The sequence below is a fragment of the Leuresthes tenuis genome, unplaced genomic scaffold (assembly GCF_036924035.1).
Source record: "Leuresthes tenuis unplaced genomic scaffold, fLeuTen1.0.hap1 SCAF_19, whole genome shotgun sequence".
In the NCBI taxonomy this organism is placed as follows: Eukaryota; Metazoa; Chordata; class Actinopteri; order Atheriniformes; family Atherinopsidae; genus Leuresthes; species Leuresthes tenuis.
In genome coordinates, this window is record NW_027325373.1 from 25,477,641 (window position 1) to 25,496,069 (window position 18,429).

Below are 18,429 nucleotides of genomic sequence, written 5' to 3' on the forward strand. Positions count from 1 at the left end.
GGCTGCAACAATCTTTAAACTGGACGACACAGTGCCAGAATAGCAATACAACATAGCATAGCCAAGCAAGGAGTGAAGTTGGGTTGCCTTGTCAGTGAAAACCATTCTCTTGGAGAAGGTTGCTTTGTCAGAAGTGGGATTTGAACCCACGCCTCCAGGGGAGGGAGGAATGTTGGCGGGCCCAGGGATCATTCGAGTGACTATGTGGGTCTACGTGCTGTTCATGTGTCTTGGCTGTTGTTTAAGTTGTTTAATAACCCCAATAATGTCACGTGTACATAAAATCATTTGAGAAATTAAAAAGGGGGAAAAAGAGAGCAAAGTGAGGAAAGGTGTGACAGATGAGGTCCCCCAGCAGTCTAAGCCTATAGCAGCTTGGGCAACATGGGATGTTTCAGGATTACCTGAGCCATCCCTAACTATAAGCTTTATCAAAAAGCATTTGGAAGCAAGAACTCTTCAGATGTAAAACGGCCGCAATAATCTTTAAACTAGACGATACAGTGCCAGTTTAGCAATACAACGTAGCATAGCCAAGCAAGGAGTGAAGTTGGGTTGCCTTGCCAGTGAAAATCATTCTGTTGGAGAAGTTTGCATTGTCAGAAGTGGAATTTGAACCCCGCCTCCAAGGGAAACTGCGGTCTTAACGCAGCACTTTAAAGGCCAAGCGTCGTTGCCGTGATGGCTTGAGCGAGCGGTGTTGATGACTTCACGCGGTCGTCCCGACCATATATTGTGGCTGGAGTCGATGCGACAGTCGTTGCAGTCTTTTCAGTCACAGAGGTGTCGCTGCTACGGGAAGGTTACCGCTAACAACTCCACAACGAGGAAAATGGAGAAGAAAACAATGCCCCCGTCAAGAGCAGGAAGAGTAGCACTGTCATCAATGATCAGCATTCTCACCTCTGCTTACATAATAGCTGATGAGCCTCCAGAAGTTGAAATTTCAAGAGGCATGATGATGCCCATCTCACCTCCAAATTCCTGAGCATTCTCACCCATTACTTACATAATAGCTGAGACTGCAGAAGTTGAAATTTCAATAGGTTTGTTATCACCATTATAGTCTGATGTGGTACTTAGAATACTGTTTTTATATTCTCACCCATCTTAGGCCTAAATGTGAATAGCCCCCCTTCAAATAGCCTGATATGAATCCAGTTTGCTTCGGTCAAAAGCCCTGTCCTGTTGTCCTATGATATGGTACCGGGGGTTTGAAAAATCTGCATAAGGGTCCAAAGTAGAATCTATTTACAACTTATCAACACTGCAAAGGGAAAAAAAAAGTCTAGCTTCTTCTGGAGCAAACATTCTACTTTTTATTGTTTTGATGATGCGGAGTGTCCTACATCTACCACAAGGCAGAATTTCTGGGTGTTGCCACCAAGATTCAAGCGTTTATTGTCATATATACAGTGCATGTTAGAAACACATTCCTGTACAATGAGATTCTTGTTGAGCCCTTTTCACCACTTGCATGCTGCAGATCATGCCTAGTTTCTTCTCAATTGCTTTGCGTGATTCAAAACATTCCTTTAAAAGGCACCTCAAATGGGACACAAAACTCTTATTTCGCTCCTTGGCTACTGTAGTCTTTTCAAATGACGACTGTATCTGTGCTATCGAAATTCCTCGAAGGTATAATTGTCAGTATCTCCGCCTGTCACGCGGAAGATCGGGGTTCGATTCCCCGACGGGGAGAGCTAGGACTTTTATCACATGCCTCCCACCAAGTATAATCTAATTCACCCACCATCAGCCAAGTTCCCTCTTGCAAACAGTCACCTCCCTTACAAATCACTCAAGACCAGCAGCTCTTACACCAGCCTTCAATACATGCTGTCATCTCATATTCAACTATCTTACACTTGTTTGCTTTTATCAAAGCACTTTGGAAGGCATTTCACTTGGCACCACATGTATTGCCACCACGAGAAGCCTGGCCTGCAGGGACTATCTTCCCCCTAACCTCTCCTTCATACCACTCTTCCATGAAGCTCACTTCCAAGTACCTTGTCCAACAACAGAAGACCTGTTGTTTCATTCTTGTCTTGTCCAAAGCCAACAAGGACTTCCCCCTAACCTCTCCTTCATACCACTCTTCCATAAAGCTCACTTCCAAGTACTTTGTCCAACAACAGAAATCCTGTGGTTTCATTCTTGTCTTGTCCAAAGCCAACAATGACTTTGCATACCAGGGACGATCTGTCGAGGTCTTTTGTCAGGACCAGTGTTTTGTTTTCAGACGATTTTTCCACAAAAATGACAGAAAAACAGGAGGTTTTACGGTGGTGTTGAGTACATGCCAAAATGTTAATATGTAACAATAACTTGAGTTGTGGACAAAGGATTCTCATGCACCAAGCCCCTTCCCTGCGATTCAGAGCGGTCCTAAGACATCAGAGTAACATGACGGCACAAAGAATGTTGCTGTAAACTAGATGATATAGCGCTAGCCACGCATGGAGTAAACGTGGTTTGCCTTGCCAGTGAAAACCATAATCCAGGAGAAGTGTGAAATGTCAGAAGTGGGATTTGAACCCACGCCTCCAGGGGAGACTGCGACCTTAACGCAGCGCCTTAGACCGCTCGGCCATCCTGACCATAAAAGGGATTCTTGCACAATAGTGTCGGCGGGCCCAGGGATCATTCGAGTGAATATGTGGATCTGCATGGTGTTCAAGTGTCTTGGCTGTTGTTTAAGAGGACTCCTGAGGCAAACAAATAGTAGGTATAGCATTTGGAAGCAAGAACTCTTCACATGTAAAACGGCTGCAACAATCTTTAAACTGGACGACACAGTGCCAGAATAGCAATACAACATAGCATAGCCAAGCAAGGAGTGAAGTTGGGTTGCCTTGTCAGTGAAAACCATTCTCTTGGAGAAGGTTGCTTTGTCAGAAGTGGGATTTGAACCCACGCCTCCAGGGGAGGGAGGAATGTTGGCGGGCCCAGGGATCATTCGAGTGACTATGTGGGTCTACGTGCTGTTCATGTGTCTTGGCTGTTGTTTAAGTTGTTTAATAACCCCAATAATGTCACGTGTACATAAAATCATTTGAGAAATTAAAAAGGGGGAAAAAGAGAGCAAAGTGAGGAAAGGTGTGACAGATGAGGTCCCCCAGCAGTCTAAGCCTATAGCAGCTTGGGCAACATGGGATGTTTCAGGATTACCTGAGCCATCCCTAACTATAAGCTTTATCAAAAAGCATTTGGAAGCAAGAACTCTTCAGATGTAAAACGGCCGCAATAATCTTTAAACTAGACGATACAGTGCCAGTTTAGCAATACAACGTAGCATAGCCAAGCAAGGAGTGAAGTTGGGTTGCCTTGCCAGTGAAAATCATTCTGTTGGAGAAGTTTGCATTGTCAGAAGTGGAATTTGAACCCCGCCTCCAAGGGAAACTGCGGTCTTAACGCAGCACTTTAAAGGCCAAGCGTCGTTGCCGTGATGGCTTGAGCGAGCGGTGTTGATGACTTCACGCGGTCGTCCCGACCATATATTGTGGCTGGAGTCGATGCGACAGTCGTTGCAGTCTTTTCAGTCACAGAGGTGTCGCTGCTACGGGAAGGTTACCGCTAACAACTCCACAACGAGGAAAATGGAGAAGAAAACAATGCCCCCGTCAAGAGCAGGAAGAGTAGCACTGTCATCAATGATCAGCATTCTCACCTCTGCTTACATAATAGCTGATGAGCCTCCAGAAGTTGAAATTTCAAGAGGCATGATGATGCCCATCTCACCTCCAAATTCCTGAGCATTCTCACCCATTACTTACATAATAGCTGAGACTGCAGAAGTTGAAATTTCAATAGGTTTGTTATCACCATTATAGTCTGATGTGGTACTTAGAATACTGTTTTTATATTCTCACCCATCTTAGGCCTAAATGTGAATAGCCCCCCTTCAAATAGCCTGATATGAATCCAGTTTGCTTCGGTCAAAAGCCCTGTCCTGTTGTCCTATGATATGGTACCGGGGGTTTGAAAAATCTGCATAAGGGTCCAAAGTAGAATCTATTTACAACTTATCAACACTGCAAAGGGAAAAAAAAAGTCTAGCTTCTTCTGGAGCAAACATTCTACTTTTTATTGTTTTGATGATGCGGAGTGTCCTACATCTACCACAAGGCAGAATTTCTGGGTGTTGCCACCAAGATTCAAGCGTTTATTGTCATATATACAGTGCATGTTAGAAACACATTCCTGTACAATGAGATTCTTGTTGAGCCCTTTTCACCACTTGCATGCTGCAGATCATGCCTAGTTTCTTCTCAATTGCTTTGCGTGATTCAAAACATTCCTTTAAAAGGCACCTCAAATGGGACACAAAACTCTTATTTCGCTCCTTGGCTACTGTAGTCTTTTCAAATGACGACTGTATATGTCCCATCGAAATTCCTCGTTAGTATAATGGTCAGTATCTCCGCCTGTCACGCGGAAGATAGGGGTTCGATTCCCCGACGGGGAGAGCTAGGACTTTTATCACATGCCTCCCACCAAGTATAATCTAATTCACCCACCATCAGCCAAGTTCCCTCTTGCAAACAGTCACCTCCCTTACAAACCACTCAAGACCAGCAGCTCTTACACCAGCCTTCAATACATGCTGTCATCTCATATTCAACTATCTTACACTTGTTTGCTTTTATCAAAGCACTTTGGAAGGCATTTCACTTGGCACCACATGTATTGCCACCACGAGAAGCCTGGCCTGCAGGGACTATCTTCCCCCTAACCTCTCCTTCATACCACTCTTCCATGAAGCTCACTTCCAAGTACCTTGTCCAACAACAGAAGACCTGTTGTTTCATTCTTGTCTTGTCCAAAGCCAACAAGGACTTCCCCCTAACCTCTCCTTCATACCACTCTTCCATAAAGCTCACTTCCAAGTACTTTGTCCAACAACAGACTCCTGAGGCAAACAAATAGTAGGTATAGCATTTGGAAGCAAGAACTCTTCAGATGTAAAACGGCTGCAACAATCTTTAAACTGGACGACACAGTGCCAGAATAGCAATACAACATAGCATAGCCAAGCAAGGAGTGAAGTTTGGTTGCCTTGCCATTGAAAATCATTCTCTTGGAGAAGGTTTCTTTGTCAGAAGTGGGATTTGAACCCACGCCTCCAGGGGGGGAGGAGTGTCGGCGGGCCCATCTCACCTCCAAATTCCTAAGCCTTCTCACCTCTACTTACATAATAGCTGATCAGCCTCCAGAAGTTGAAATTTCAATAGGCATGATGATGCCCATCTCACCTCCAAATTCCTGAGCATTCTCACCTATTACTTACATAATAGCTGAGACTGCAGAAGTTGAAATTTCAATAGGTGTGTTATCACCATTATAGTCTGGTGTGGTACTTAGAATACTGTTTTGATATTCTCACCCATCTTAGGCCTAAATGTGAATAGCCCCCCTTCAAATAGCCTGATATGAATCCAGTTTGCTTCGGTCAAAAGCCCTGTCCTGTTGTCCTATGATACGGTACCGGGGGTTTGAAAAATCAGCATAAGGGTCCAAAGTAGAATCTATTTACAACTTATCAACACTGCAAAGGGAAAAAAAAAGTCTAGCTTCTTCTGGAGCAAACATTCTACTTTTTATTGTTTTGATGATGCGGAGTGTCCTACATCTACCACAAGGCAGAATTTCTGGGTGTTGCCACCAAGATTCAAGCGTTTATTGTCATATATACAGTGCATGTTAGAAACACATTCCTGTACAATGAGATTCTTGTTGAGCCATTTTCACCACTTGCATGCTGCAGATCATGCCTAGTTTCTTCTCAATTGCTTTGCGTGATTCAAAACATTCCTTTAAAAGGCACCTCAAATGGGACACAAAACTCTTATTTCGCTCCTTGGCTACTGTAGTCTTTTCAAATGACGACTGTATATGTCCCATCGAAATTCCTCGTTAGTATAATGGTCAGTATCTCCGCCTGTCACGCGGAAGATCGGGGTTCGATTCCCCGACGGGGAGAGCTAGGACTTTTATCACATGCCTCCCACCAAGTATAATCTAATTCACCCACCATCAGCCAAGTTCCCTCTTGCAAACAGTCACCTCCCTTACAAATCACTCAAGACCAGCAGCTCTTACACCAGCCTTCAATACATGCTGTCATCTCATATTCAACTATCTTACACTTGTTTGCTTTTATCAAAGCACTTTGGAAGGCATTTCACTTGGCACCAAATGTATTGCCACCACGAGAAGCCTGGCCTGCAGGGACTATCTTCCCCCTAACCTCTCCTTCATACCACTCTTCCATAAAGCTCACTTCCAAGTACCTTGTCCAACAACAGAAGACCTGTTGTTTCATTCTTGTCTTGTCCAAAGCCAACAAGGACTTCCCCCTAACCTCTCCTTCATACCACTCTTCCATAAAGCTCACTTCCAAGTACTTTGTCCAACAACAGAAATCCTGTGGTTTCATTCTTGTCTTGTCCAAAGCCAACAATGACTTTGCATACCAGGGACGATCTGTCGAGGTCTTTTGTCACGACCAGTGTTTTGTTTTCAGACGATTTTTCCACAAAAATGACAGAAAAACAGGAGGTTTTACGGTGGTGTTGAGTACATGCCAAAATGTTAATATGTAACAATAACTTGAGTTGTGGACAAAGGATTCTCATGCACCAAGCCCCTTCCCTGCGATTCAGAGCGGTCCTAAGACATCAGAGTAACATGACGGCACAAAGAATGTTGCTGTAAACTAGATGATATAGCGCTAGCCAAGCAAGGAGTGAAGTTGGGTTGCCTTGCCAGTGAAAACCATTCTCTTGAAGAAGGTTGCTTTGTCAGAAGTGGGATTTGAACCCACGCCTCCAGGGGAGACTGCGACCTGAACGCAGCGCCTTAGACCGCTCGGCCATCCTGACTGCAAAAAAAAGACTTGCACTTATTGTCGGCGGGCCAAGGGATCATCCGAGTGAATATGTGGGTCTACGTGGTGTTCATGGGTCTTGGCTGTAGTTTAAGTTGTTTAATAACCACAATAATGTCATGTGTACATAAAATCATTTGAGAAATTAAACAGGGGGAAAAAGAGAGCAAAGTGAGGAAAGGTGTGACAGATGAGGTCCCTCAGCAGTCTAAGCCTATAGCAGCTTGGGCAACATGGGATGTTTCAGGATTACCTGAGCCATCCCTAACTATAAGCTTTATCAAAAAGCATTTGGAAGCAAGAACTCTTCAGATGTAAAACGGCCGCAATAATCTTTAAACTAGACAATACAGTGCCAGTTTAGCAATACAACGTAGCATAGCCAAGCAAGGAGTGAAGTTGGGTTGCCTTGCCAGTGAAAATCATTCTGTCAGAAGTGGAATTTGAACCCCGCCTCCAAGGGAAACTGCGGTCTTAACGCAGCACTTTAAAGGCCAAGCGTCGTTGCCGTGATGGCTTGAGCGAGCGGTGTTGATGACTTCACGCGGTCGTCCCGACCATATATTGTGGCTGGAGTCGATGCGACAGTCGTTGCAGTCTTTTCAGTCACAGAGGTGTCGCTGCTACGGGAAGGTTACCGCTAACAACTCCACAACGAGGAAAATGGAGAAGAAAACAATGCCCCCGTCAAGAGCAGGAAGAGTAGCACTGTCATCAATGATCAGCATTCTCACCTCTGCTTACATAATAGCTGATCAGCCTCCAGAAGTTGAAATTTCAAGAGGCATGATGATGCCCATCTCACCTCCAAATTCCTGAGCATTCTCACCCATTACTTACATAATAGCTGAGACTGCAGAAGTTGAAATTTCAATAGGTTTGTTATCACCATTATAGTCTGATGTGGTACTTAGAATACTGTTTTTATATTCTCACCCATCTTAGGCCTAAATGTGAATAGACCCCCTTCAAATAGCCTGATATGAATCCAGTTTGCTTCGGTCAAAAGCCCTGTCCTGTTGTCCTATGATATGGTACCGGGGGTTTGAAAAATCTGCATAAGGGTCCAAAGTAGAATCTATTTACAACTTATCAACACTGCAAAGGGAAAAAAAAAGTCTAGCTTCTTCTGGAGCAAACATTCTACTTTTTATTGTTTTGATGATGCGGAGTGTCCTACATCTACCACAAGGCAGAATTTCTGGGTGTTGCCACCAAGATTCAAGCGTTTATTGTCATATATACAGTGCATGTTAGAAACACATTCCTGTACAATGAGATTCTTGTTGAGCCCTTTTCACCACTTGCATGCTGCAGATCATGCCTAGTTTCTTCTCAATTGCTTTGCGTGATTCAAAACATTCCTTTAAAAGGCACCTCAAATGGGACACAAAACTCTTATTTCGCTCCTTGGCTACTGTAGTCTTTTCAAATGACGACTGTATCTGTGCTATCGAAATTCCTCGAAGGTATAATTGTCAGTATCTCCGCCTGTCACGCGGAAGATCGGGGTTCGATTCCCCGACGGGGAGAGCTAGGACTTTTATCACATGCCTCCCACCAAGTATAATCTAATTCACCCACCATCAGCCAAGTTCCCTCTTGCAAACAGTCACCTCCCTTACAAATCACTCAAGACCAGCAGCTCTTACACCAGCCTTCAATACATGCTGTCATCTCATATTCAACTATCTTACACTTGTTTGCTTTTATCAAAGCACTTTGGAAGGCATTTCACTTGGCACCACATGTATTGCCACCACGAGAAGCCTGGCCTGCAGGGACTATCTTCCCCCTAACCTCTCCTTCATACCACTCTTCCATGAAGCTCACTTCCAAGTACCTTGTCCAACAACAGAAGACCTGTTGTTTCATTCTTGTCTTGTCCAAAGCCAACAAGGACTTCCCCCTAACCTCTCCTTCATACCACTCTTCCATAAAGCTCACTTCCAAGTACTTTGTCCAACAACAGAAATCCTGTGGTTTCATTCTTGTCTTGTCCAAAGCCAACAATGACTTTGCATACCAGGGACGATCTGTCGAGGTCTTTTGTCAGGACCAGTGTTTTGTTTTCAGACGATTTTTCCACAAAAATGACAGAAAAACAGGAGGTTTTACGGTGGTGTTGAGTACATGCCAAAATGTTAATATGTAACAATAACTTGAGTTGTGGACAAAGGATTCTCATGCACCAAGCCCCTTCCCTGCGATTCAGAGCGGTCCTAAGACATCAGAGTAACATGACGGCACAAAGAATGTTGCTGTAAACTAGATGATATAGCGCTAGCCACGCATGGAGTAAACGTGGTTTGCCTTGCCAGTGAAAACCATAATCCAGGAGAAGTGTGAAATGTCAGAAGTGGGATTTGAACCCACGCCTCCAGGGGAGACTGCGACCTTAACGCAGCGCCTTAGACCGCTCGGCCATCCTGACCATAAAAGGGATTCTTGCACAATAGTGTCGGCGGGCCCAGGGATCATTCGAGTGAATATATGGGTCTGCATGGTGTTCAAGTGTCTTGGCTGTTGTTTAAGAGGACTCCTGAGGCAAACAAATAGTAGGTATAGCATTTGGAAGCAAGAACTCTTCACATGTAAAACGGCTGCAACAATCTTTAAACTGGACGACACAGTGCCAGAATAGCAATACAACATAGCATAGCCAAGCAAGGAGTGAAGTTGGGTTGCCTTGTCAGTGAAAACCATTCTCTTGGAGAAGGTTGCTTTGTCAGAAGTGGGATTTGAACCCACGCCTCCAGGGGAGGGAGGAGTGTTGGCGGGCCCAGGGATCGTTCGAGTGAATATGTGGGTCTGCATGGTATTCAAGTGTCTCGGCTGTTGTTTAAGAGGACTCCTGAGGCAAACAAATAGTAGGCATAGCATTTGGAAGCAAGAACTCTTCACATGTAAAACGGCTGCAACAATCTTTAAACTGGACGACACAGTGCCAGAATAGCAATACAACATAGCATAGCCAAGCAAGGAGTGAAGTTGGGTTGCCTTGCCAGTGAAAACCATTCTCTTGGAGACGGTTGCTTTGTCAGAAGTGGGATTTGAACCCACGCCTCGAGGGGGGGAGGAGTGTCGGCGGGCCCAGGGATCATTCGAGTGACTATGTGGGTCTACGTGCTGTTCATGTGTCTTGGCTGTTGTTTAAGTTGTTTAATAACCCCAATAATGTCACGTGTACATAAAATCATTTGAGAAATTAAACAGGGGGAAAAAGAGAGCAAAGTGAGGAAAGGTGTGACAGATGAGGTCCCCCAGCAGTCTAAGCCTATAGCAGCTTGGGCAACATGGGATGTTTCAGGATTACCTGAGCCATCCCTAACTATAAGCTTTATCAAAAAGCATTTGGAAGCAAGAACTCTTCAGATGTAAAACGGCCGCAATAATCTTTAAACTAGACGATACAGTGCCAGTTTAGCAATACAACGTAGCATAGCCAAGCAAGGAGTGAAGTTGGGTTGCCTTGCCAGTGAAAATCATTCTGTTGGAGAAGTTTGCATTGTCAGAAGTGGAATTTGAACCCCGCCTCCAAGGGAAACTGCGGTCTTAACGCAGCACTTTAAAGGCCAAGCGTCGTTGCCGTGATGGCTTGAGCGAGCGGTGTTGATGACTTCACGCGGTCGTCCCGACCATATATTGTGGCTGGAGTCGATGCGACAGTCGTTGCAGTCTTTTCAGTCACAGAGGTGTCGCTGCTACGGGAAGGTTACCGCTAACAACTCCACAACGAGGAAAATGGAGAAGAAAACAATGCCCCCGTCAAGAGCAGGAAGAGTAGCACTGTCATCAATGATCAGCATTCTCACCTCTGCTTACATAATAGCTGATGAGCCTCCAGAAGTTGAAATTTCAAGAGGCATGATGATGCCCATCTCACCTCCAAATTCCTGAGCATTCTCACCCATTACTTACATAATAGCTGAGACTGCAGAAGTTGAAATTTCAATAGGTTTGTTATCACCATTATAGTCTGATGTGGTACTTAGAATACTGTTTTTATATTCTCACCCATCTTAGGCCTAAATGTGAATAGACCCCCTTCAAATAGCCTGATATGAATCCAGTTTGCTTCGGTCAAAAGCCCTGTCCTGTTGTCCTATGATATGGTACCGGGGGTTTGAAAAATCTGCATAAGGGTCCAAAGTAGAATCTATTTACAACTTATCAACACTGCAAAGGGAAAAAAAAAGTCTAGCTTCTTCTGGAGCAAACATTCTACTTTTTATTGTTTTGATGATGCGGAGTGTCCTACATCTACCACAAGGCAGAATTTCTGGGTGTTGCCACCAAGATTCAAGCGTTTATTGTCATATATACAGTGCATGTTAGAAACACATTCCTGTACAATGAGATTCTTGTTGAGCCATTTTCACCACTTGCATGCTGCAGATCATGCCTAGTTTCTTCTCAATTGCTTTGCGTGATTCAAAACATTCCTTTAAAAGGCACCTCAAATGGGACACAAAACTCTTATTTCGCTCCTTGGCTACTGTAGTCTTTTCAAATGACGACTGTATATGTCCCATCGAAATTCCTCGTTAGTATAATGGTCAGTATCTCCGCCTGTCACGCGGAAGATCGGGGTTCGATTCCCCGACGGGGAGAGCTAGGACTTTTATCACATGCCTCCCACCAAGTATAATCTAATTCACCCACCATCAGCCAAGTTCCCTCTTGCAAACAGTCACCTCCCTTACAAATCACTCAAGACCAGCAGCTCTTACACCAGCCTTCAATACATGCTGTCATCTCATATTCAACTATCTTACACTTGTTTGCTTTTATCAAAGCACTTTGGAAGGCATTTCACTTGGCACCAAATGTATTGCCACCACGAGAAGCCTGGCCTGCAGGGACTATCTTCCCCCTAACCTCTCCTTCATACCACTCTTCCATAAAGCTCACTTCCAAGTACCTTGTCCAACAACAGAAGACCTGTTGTTTCATTCTTGTCTTGTCCAAAGCCAACAAGGACTTCCCCCTAACCTCTCCTTCATACCACTCTTCCATAAAGCTCACTTCCAAGTACTTTGTCCAACAACAGAAATCCTGTGGTTTCATTCTTGTCTTGTCCAAAGCCAACAATGACTTTGCATACCAGGGACGATCTGTCGAGGTCTTTTGTCACGACCAGTGTTTTGTTTTCAGACGATTTTTCCACAAAAATGACAGAAAAACAGGAGGTTTTACGGTGGTGTTGAGTACATGCCAAAATGTTAATATGTAACAATAACTTGAGTTGTGGACAAAGGATTCTCATGCACCAAGCCCCTTCCCTGCGATTCAGAGCGGTCCTAAGACATCAGAGTAACATGACGGCACAAAGAATGTTGCTGTAAACTATAGCGCTAGCCACGCATGGAGTAAACGTGGTTTGCCTTGCCAGTGAAAACCATAATCCAGGAGAAGTGTGAAATGTCAGAAGTGGGATTTGAACCCACGCCTCCAGGGGAGACTGCGACCTTAACGCAGCGCCTTAGACCGCTCGGCCATCCTGACCAAAAAAAGGGATTCTTGCACAATAGTGTCGGCGGGCCCAGGGATCATTCGAGTGAATATGTGGATCTGCATGGTGTTCAAGTGTCTTGGCTGTTGTTTAAGAGGACTCCTGAGGCAAACAAATAGTAGGTATAGCATTTGGAAGCAAGAACTCTTCACATGTAAAACGGCTGCAACAATCTTTAAACTGGACGACACAGTGCCAGAATAGCAATACAACATAGCATAGCCAAGCAAGGAGTGAAGTTGGGTTGCCTTGTCAGTGAAAACCATTCTCTTGGAGAAGGTTGCTTTGTCAGAAGTGGGATTTGAACCCACGCCTCCAGGGGAGGGAGGAATGTTGGCGGGCCCAGGGATCATTCGAGTGACTATGTGGGTCTACGTGCTGTTCATGTGTCTTGGCTGTTGTTTAAGTTGTTTAATAACCCCAATAATGTCACGTGTACATAAAATCATTTGAGAAATTAAACAGGGGGAAAAAGAGAGCAAAGTGAGGAAAGGTGTGACAGATGAGGTCCCCCAGCAGTCTAAGCCTATAGCAGCTTGGGCAACATGGGATGTTTCAGGATTACCTGAGCCATCCCTAACTATAAGCTTTATCAAAAAGCATTTGGAAGCAAGAACTCTTCAGATGTAAAACGGCCGCAATAATCTTTAAACTAGACGATACAGTGCCAGTTTAGCAATACAACGTAGCATAGCCAAGCAAGGAGTGAAGTTGGGTTGCCTTGCCAGTGAAAATCATTCTGTTGGAGAAGTTTGCATTGTCAGAAGTGGAATTTGAACCCCGCCTCCAAGGGAAACTGCGGTCTTAACGCAGCACTTTAAAGGCCAAGCGTCGTTGCCGTGATGGCTTGAGCGAGCGGTGTTGATGACTTCACGCGGTCGTCCCGACCATATATTGTGGCTGGAGTCGATGCGACAGTCGTTGCAGTCTTTTCAGTCACAGAGGTGTCGCTGCTACGGGAAGGTTACCGCTAACAACTCCACAACGAGGAAAATGGAGAAGAAAACAATGCCCCCGTCAAGAGCAGGAAGAGTAGCACTGTCATCAATGATCAGCATTCTCACCTCTGCTTACATAATAGCTGATGAGCCTCCAGAAGTTGAAATTTCAAGAGGCATGATGATGCCCATCTCACCTCCAAATTCCTGAGCATTCTCACCCATTACTTACATAATAGCTGAGACTGCAGAAGTTGAAATTTCAATAGGTTTGTTATCACCATTATAGTCTGATGTGGTACTTAGAATACTGTTTTTATATTCTCACCCATCTTAGGCCTAAATGTGAATAGCCCCCCTTCAAATAGCCTGATATGAATCCAGTTTGCTTCGGTCAAAAGCCCTGTCCTGTTGTCCTATGATATGGTACCGGGGGTTTGAAAAATCTGCATAAGGGTCCAAAGTAGAATCTATTTACAACTTATCAACACTGCAAAGGGAAAAAAAAAGTCTAGCTTCTTCTGGAGCAAACATTCTACTTTTTATTGTTTTGATGATGCGGAGTGTCCTACATCTACCACAAGGCAGAATTTCTGGGTGTTGCCACCAAGATTCAAGCGTTTATTGTCATATATACAGTGCATGTTAGAAACACATTCCTGTACAATGAGATTCTTGTTGAGCCCTTTTCACCACTTGCATGCTGCAGATCATGCCTAGTTTCTTCTCAATTGCTTTGCGTGATTCAAAACATTCCTTTAAAAGGCACCTCAAATGGGACACAAAACTCTTATTTCGCTCCTTGGCTACTGTAGTCTTTTCAAATGACGACTGTATATGTTCCATCGAAATTCCTCGTTAGTATAATGGTCAGTATCTCCGCCTGTCACGCGGAAGATAGGGGTTCGATTCCCCGACGGGGAGAGCTAGGACTTTTATCACATGCCTCCCACCAAGTATAATCTAATTCACCCACCATCAGCCAAGTTCCCTCTTGCAAACAGTCACCTCCCTTACAAACCACTCAAGACCAGCAGCTCTTACACCAGCCTTCAATACATGCTGTCATCTCATATTCAACTATCTTACACTTGTTTGCTTTTATCAAAGCACTTTGGAAGGCATTTCACTTGGCACCACATGTATTGCCACCACGAGAAGCCTGGCCTGCAGGGACTATCTTCCCCCTAACCTCTCCTTCATACCACTCTTCCATGAAGCTCACTTCCAAGTACCTTGTCCAACAACAGAAGACCTGTTGTTTCATTCTTGTCTTGTCCAAAGCCAACAAGGACTTCCCCCTAACCTCTCCTTCATACCACTCTTCCATAAAGCTCACTTCCAAGTACTTTGTCCAACAACAGACTCCTGAGGCAAACAAATAGTAGGTATAGCATTTGGAAGCAAGAACTCTTCAGATGTAAAACGGCTGCAACAATCTTTAAACTGGACGACACAGTGCCAGAATAGCAATACAACATAGCATAGCCAAGCAAGGAGTGAAGTTTGGTTGCCTTGCCATTGAAAATCATTCTCTTGGAGAAGGTTTCTTTGTCAGAAGTGGGATTTGAACCCACGCCTCCAGGGGGGGAGGAGTGTCGGCGGGCCCATCTCACCTCCAAATTCCTAAGCATTCTCACCTCTACTTACATAATAGCTGATCAGCCTCCAGAAGTTGAAATTTCAATAGGCATGATGATGCCCATCTCACCTCCAAATTCCTGAGCATTCTCACCTATTACTTACATAATAGCTGAGACTGCAGAAGTTGAAATTTCAATAGGTGTGTTATCACCATTATAGTCTGGTGTGGTACTTAGAATACTGTTTTGATATTCTCACCCATCTTAGGCCTAAATGTGAATAGCCCCCCTTCAAATAGCCTGATATGAATCCAGTTTGCTTCGGTCAAAAGCCCTGTCCTGTTGTCCTATGATACGGTACCGGGGGTTTGAAAAATCAGCATAAGGGTCCAAAGTAGAATCTATTTACAACTTATCAACACTGCAAAGGGAAAAAAAAAGTCTAGCTTCTTCTGGAGCAAACATTCTACTTTTTATTGTTTTGATGATGCGGAGTGTCCTACATCTACCACAAGGCAGAATTTCTGGGTGTTGCCACCAAGATTCAAGCGTTTATTGTCATATATACAGTGCATGTTAGAAACACATTCCTGTACAATGAGATTCTTGTTGAGCCCTTTTCACCACTTGCATGCTGCAGATCATGCCTAGTTTCTTCTCAATTGCTTTGCGTGATTCAAAACATTCCTTTAAAAGGCACCTCAAATGGGACACAAAACTCTTATTTCGCTCCTTGGCTACTGTAGTCTTTTCAAATGACGACTGTATCTATGCTATCGAAATTCCTCGTTAGTATAATGGTCAGTATCTCCGCCTGTCACGCGGAAGATCGGGGTTCGATTCCCCGACGGGGAGAGCTAGGACTTTTATCACATGCCTCCCACCAAGTATAATCTAATTCACCCACCATCAGCCAAGTTCCCTCTTGCAAACAGTCACCTCCCTTACAAATCACTCAAGACCAGCAGCTCTTACACCAGCCTTCAATACATGCTGTCATCTCATATTCAACTATCTTACACTTGTTTGCTTTTATCAAAGCACTTTGGAAGGCATTTCACTTGGCACCACATGTATTGCCACCACGAGAAGCCTGGCCTGCAGGGACTATCTTCCCCCTAACCTCTCCTTCATACCACTCTTCCATGAAGCTCACTTCCAAGTACCTTGTCCAACAACAGAAGACCTGTTGTTTCATTCTTGTCTTGTCCAAAGCCAACAAGGACTTACCCCTAACCTCTCCTTCATACCACTCTTCCATAAAGCTCACTTCCAAGTACTTTGTCCAACAACAGAAATCCTGTGGTTTCATTCTTGTCTTGTCCAAAGCGTCGTTGCCGTGATGGCTCGAGCGAGCCGTGTTGATGACTTCACGCGGTCGTCCCGACCATATATTGTGGCTGGAGTCAATGCGACAGTCGTTGCAGTCTTTTCAGTCACAGAGGTGTCGCTGCTACGGGAAGGTTACCGCTAATAACTCCACAACGAGTAAAATGGAGAAGAAAACAATGCCCCCGTCAAGAGCAGGAAGAGTAGCACTGTCATCAATGATCAGCATTCTCACCTCTGCTTACACAATAGCTGATGAGCCTCCAGAATTTGGAATTTCAAGAGGCATGATGATGCCCATCTCACCTCCAAATTCCTAAGCATTCTCACCTCTACTTACATAATAGCTGATCAGCCTCCAGAAGTTGAAATTTCAATAGGCATGATGATGCCCATCTCACCTCCAAATTCCTGAGCATTCTCACCTATTACTTACATAATAGCTGAGACTGCAGAAGTTGAAATTTCAATAGGTGTGTTATCACCATTATAGTCTGATGTGGTACTTAGAATACTGTTTTGATATTCTCACCCATCTTAGGCCTAAATGTGAATAGCCCCCCTTCAAATAGCCTGATATGAATCCAGTTTGCTTCGGTCAAAAGCCCTGTCCTGTTGTCCTATGATACGGTACCGGGGGTTTGAAAAATCAGCATAAGGGTCCAAAGTAGAATCTATTTACAACTTATCAACACTGCAAAGGGAAAAAAAAAGTCTAGCTTCTTCTGGAGCAAACATTCTACTTTTTATTGTTTTGATGATGCGGAGTGTCCTACATCTACCACAAGGCAGAATTTCTGGGTGTTGCCACCAAGATTCAAGCGTTTATTGTCATATATACAGTGCATGTTAGAAACACATTCCTGTACAATGAGATTCTTGTTGAGCCCTTTTCACCACTTGCATGCTGCAGATCATGCCTAGTTTCTTCTCAATTGCTTTGCGTGATTCAAAACATTCCTTTAAAAGGCACCTCAAATGGGACACAAAACTCTTATTTCGCTCCTTGGCTACTGTAGTCTTTTCAAATGACGACTGTATCTGTGCTATCGAAATTCCTCGTTAGTATAATGGTCAGTATGTCCGCCTGTCACGCGGAAGATCGGAGTTCGATTCCCCGACGGGGAGAGCTAGGACTTTTATCACATGCCTCCCACCAAGTATAATCTAATTCACCCACCATCAGCCAAGTTCCCTCTTGCAAACAGTCACCTCCCTTACAAATCACTCAAGACCAGCAGCTCTTACACCAGCCTTCAATACATGCTGTCATCTCATATTCAACTATCTTACACTTGTTTGCTTTTATCAAAGCACTTTGGAAGGCATTTCACTTGGCACCAAATGTATTGCCACCACGAGAAGCCTGGCCTGCAGGGACTATCTTCCCCCTAACCTCTCCTTCATACCACTCTTCCATAAAGCTCACTTCCAAGTACCTTGTCCAACAACAGAAATCCTGTGGTTTCATTCTTGTCTTGTCCAAAGCCAACAATGACTTTGCATACCAGGGACGATCTGTCGAGGTCTTTTGTCACGACCAGTGTTTTGTTTTCAGACGATTTTTCCACAAAAATGACAGAAAAACAGGAGGTTTTACGGTGGTGTTGAGTACATGCCAAAATGTTAATATGTAACAATAACTTGAGTTGTGGACAAAGGATTCTCATGCACCAAGCACCTTCCCTGCGATTCAGAGCGGTCCTAAGACATCAGAGTAACATGACGGCACAAAGAATGTTGCTGTAAACTAGATGATATAGCGCTAGCCACTTATGGAGTAAACGTGGTTTGCCTTGCCAGTGAAAACCATAATGCAGGAGAAGTGTGAAATGTCAGAAGTGGGATTTGAAACCACGCCTCCAGGGGAGACTGCGACCTTAACGCAGCGCCTTAGACCGCTCGGCCATCCTGACCATAAAAGGGATTCTTGCACAATATTGTCGGCGGGCCCAGGGATCATTCGAGTGAATATATGGGTCTGCATGGTGTTCAAGTGTATTGGCTGTTGTTTAAGAGGACTCCTGAGGCAAACAAATAGTAGGCATAGCATTTGGAAGCAAGAACTCTTCAGATGTAAAACGGCTGCAACAATCTTTAAACTGGACGACACAGTGCCAGAATAGCAATACAACATCGCATAGCCAAGCAAGGAGTGAAGTAGGGTTGCCT

The 18,429-nt window shown here is 44.3% G+C and overlaps 8 non-coding genes across 8 annotated transcripts; 3 read left to right on the plus strand and 5 right to left on the minus strand.

The window, feature by feature from the left end:
* Positions 1-2,520: 2,520 nt before the first annotated feature.
* Positions 2,521-2,603, minus strand: trnal-aag (transfer RNA leucine (anticodon AAG)). Its single transcript has one exon. It is a non-coding gene; the product is annotated as a tRNA-Leu (tRNA).
* A 3,310-nt stretch (positions 2,604-5,913) lies between these two features.
* trnad-guc (transfer RNA aspartic acid (anticodon GUC)) lies at positions 5,914-5,985 on the plus strand. The gene has a single exon. It is a non-coding gene; the product is annotated as a tRNA-Asp (tRNA).
* Positions 5,986-6,804: 819 nt separating this feature from the next.
* On the minus strand, positions 6,805-6,887 carry trnal-cag (transfer RNA leucine (anticodon CAG)). The gene has a single exon. It is a non-coding gene; the product is annotated as a tRNA-Leu (tRNA).
* A 2,356-nt stretch (positions 6,888-9,243) lies between these two features.
* On the minus strand, positions 9,244-9,326 carry trnal-aag (transfer RNA leucine (anticodon AAG)). The gene has a single exon. It is a non-coding gene; the product is annotated as a tRNA-Leu (tRNA).
* Positions 9,327-11,433: 2,107 nt separating this feature from the next.
* trnad-guc (transfer RNA aspartic acid (anticodon GUC)) lies at positions 11,434-11,505 on the plus strand. The gene has a single exon. It is a non-coding gene; the product is annotated as a tRNA-Asp (tRNA).
* An 812-nt stretch (positions 11,506-12,317) lies between these two features.
* Positions 12,318-12,400, minus strand: trnal-aag (transfer RNA leucine (anticodon AAG)). The gene has a single exon. It is a non-coding gene; the product is annotated as a tRNA-Leu (tRNA).
* Positions 12,401-15,711: 3,311 nt separating this feature from the next.
* trnad-guc (transfer RNA aspartic acid (anticodon GUC)) lies at positions 15,712-15,783 on the plus strand. The gene has a single exon. It is a non-coding gene; the product is annotated as a tRNA-Asp (tRNA).
* Positions 15,784-18,090: 2,307 nt separating this feature from the next.
* On the minus strand, positions 18,091-18,173 carry trnal-aag (transfer RNA leucine (anticodon AAG)). Its single transcript has one exon. It is a non-coding gene; the product is annotated as a tRNA-Leu (tRNA).
* Positions 18,174-18,429: the final 256 nt, after the last annotated feature.